General features: G+C 40.8%; 1 protein-coding gene across 1 annotated transcript in view; it reads left to right on the forward strand.

The window, feature by feature from the left end:
* Positions 1–2,755, forward strand: part of LOC118333114 (MAM domain-containing protein 2-like) — an 18,523-nt gene that overhangs the window by 5,287 nt on the left and 10,481 nt on the right. The gene's annotated exons all lie outside the window — the stretch shown is intronic.

Raw genomic sequence — 2,755 nt, forward strand, 5'->3', positions numbered from 1 at the left:
AGTTTTTAAATCAAAGACAACACTGTAAAATTCTGCAGCAGTGATACCAGTTTACAGTAAACTCAGCAAAAACACCATTTTTATTTTCTTTTTCAATCAGTAAACCTGTAGTGAAAATAAAATCACAGAATCAGATCACTCACTTCTCTGGGTTCAGCCAGAGCTTCTTGGTCTGGTACTCCAGACATCTCATCACTGTCTGGAGCTGCAGTCTCATCCTCCAGGGAAGTGACTAAACACACACACACACATACAGACACACACACACGTTTGCACTTTTATATTTGTGAGAACCCTCACAACAGATTCCCTGGACCCTAACCATCACACTATCAAATATGATATCTAACCCCAACCCTTGTCGTAGACTTACACTAATCTAATTCTGACCTTAACCTTAAAATCAAGTGTAAACCCTCAAACAGCCCTTTGCAATGTTCTGCTTTATTCTGTCTTGTTTTGTTATGCTGTGTCTCATTTTTAGAACATCCTGTATTATAAGACTAGGAAAAGTGAAAAATTCCTACATTTTCAGCTGACTATTTTGGGGTTTAAAGGAGTGAGAATAAATGACTTGTTAAGATTGCTGTTAATGAACTCACCAGAGACAGAGAGCAGCAGGGCAGAACAGAGCAACACAGTCAGCTTCATGACTTCCAGTGTGTACAAGTTTCTGTGGGCAACAGGTGTTTCTTTCACACATTATGTTCTCCTTTTATACACAACACGTCAAGCTGGCAGTAGCTGTCCTCTGATTGGCTGACTGGCCAGGTGATACCAGATCATCTGGGCCACAAGATTACATAACTGGATCAAAAGAATAACAGCCTGGAAAAACAAATATCCAGTTACAGCTGCAGGGAGGAATATAGTGGCCAGGCTGATGTTTAGACCTATATACTGTCAATGGTCTAGACTGAGAGAGAACTGTACTCAGAGTTTAGTATTAGCACTTAACCCCTTAGAATCAACATGGGACCTAGAAACTACCTCTGAAGCTGCTATTCTGGCAGATGAATATGTGTTGGCACATAAAGGGAAATCTGGAACAAACGATTTTTTAGATAATGCTAATGCTAAAGCTAATGGTCATTCTGCTAAATTTTCTTGGTCTGAGTCTTCAAAGATAAATCCTGGTCCATGTTCAGGTGGTTTTGGTAAAGTTTGCAATTACTGCCATGAGTGAGGACAGTGGAAAGCAGAGTGCCTTGCACTGAAAAGCAGGGTAAATTGTACAGGTGGCAATCATCTTAAACCAGTTGCTCTGTGTTCCAGTTAAGAAAAGTCCAGTTGTCAGAGGCAAGTTGGCAGTTGAACCAGAAACTGAGAAATATTCTGGTTTTCGAAGTTGTTGTGTCTGATGGGTTTGTGTCTCTCACTGTTAGCGATGTTAAAGTGCCTGTGAAAATTCTACGAGACACAGGAGCAAAGAATTCATTTATTCTAGCTTCTGTGCTTGTCTTTTCTCAAGATACAGATACTGGTGAATGTGTGTTGGTACGGGGAATGGGTTTAACTCCTCTGGATGTTCCTGTGCGCAAAGCCAGTCTGTCCTGTGGTCTTGTGGATGGTGATGTAGAATTTACAAATGTAGTATGCATTTGTTACTTCTAGGCTGGATTACTGCAACTCCTTATTATCAGGCTGCCCCATTAAGACGCTCCAATTAATTCAGAACGCTGCAGCACAAGTACTGACAGGAACTAGGAAAAGAGATCATATTTCTCCTGTATTAGCTTCTCTGCACTGGCTCTCTGTAAAATTCTGAATAGAATTTAAAATCCTCCTCCTCACGTACAGCTTTGTACACTGAAAAAAATAGCTCATAAGCTTCATAAATTTACTTACAACACATATATTGGTAGAGTATGTGCGACGCAAAATGATCAAGTAAACTTAAACTGCTGCCGGAGTATCGAGGGTACAACTGCACAGCTTGTCATGATCAGAGTTAAGATTGTTGACTACCATTAGACATAACAGTTGGTTTGAGATATAGAGTAAACAGTTTCGTAACTGCGGTTAAACATTGAAATTTTTACATTACTACATTTAGTTTAAAACAATTAAGGTGCAGGGTCTTACCTCTGTCTTCGTTTCATACGGGAAGAACACTGTGTCAGTTTGTCCTCACAACGGTTTAAGTAATGTGTTCCTGGACTCATCTACTCTGTGAGTGACTTGCGTGTTCATGGACGTATTTAGGTGAGATTTATTACTTCCTCTCCCTCTGCTTGAGATTGTGGGTTAACTTGGGTTGGCATACGTACATTACTCGCACTACCAACAATCTAGAGGTAATTCATTGGGCCATTCTCCTCTCTTGTTGCATAAATGGTTACCAAATAAATTTACCACCAAGTTACTCTATTGCATTTTAAAACGTAATTTATTGTGATTCACGCATATCAACATCACAGGACTAAGATTACAAATGCAAGTTAGAATGTGTTATTTCATTGGTTAAACACGCAGAACATGCGCGTACACATGGGCATGATGGCTAGTCCTCAACAAAGCGGTCCCATGCATCGACGGTGCCACACGGTCTTTTCTCCTCCTGGATGAAAGGCATCATCGACTGTGGGGGCGCATTTTGTGTCAGGAAGGAAACTCAACTTCAAAGTGTTATTGTTGCGACACCAGTTTGAGGAAGCCACTCCAGCTCGCAGCAAGAGGTGTTTTGGAAAACTTCGAAAAGTTGTCAGCGCCAAACGTGGGAGGGGTATCGCCCAAGTTTTGCAAGGGGTAATCA

The sequence above is a fragment of the Morone saxatilis genome, unplaced genomic scaffold, assembly GCF_004916995.1.
Source record: "Morone saxatilis isolate NCDOM2014 unplaced genomic scaffold, NCSU_SB_2.0 Contig21, whole genome shotgun sequence".
In the NCBI taxonomy this organism is placed as follows: domain Eukaryota; kingdom Metazoa; phylum Chordata; class Actinopteri; family Moronidae; genus Morone; species Morone saxatilis.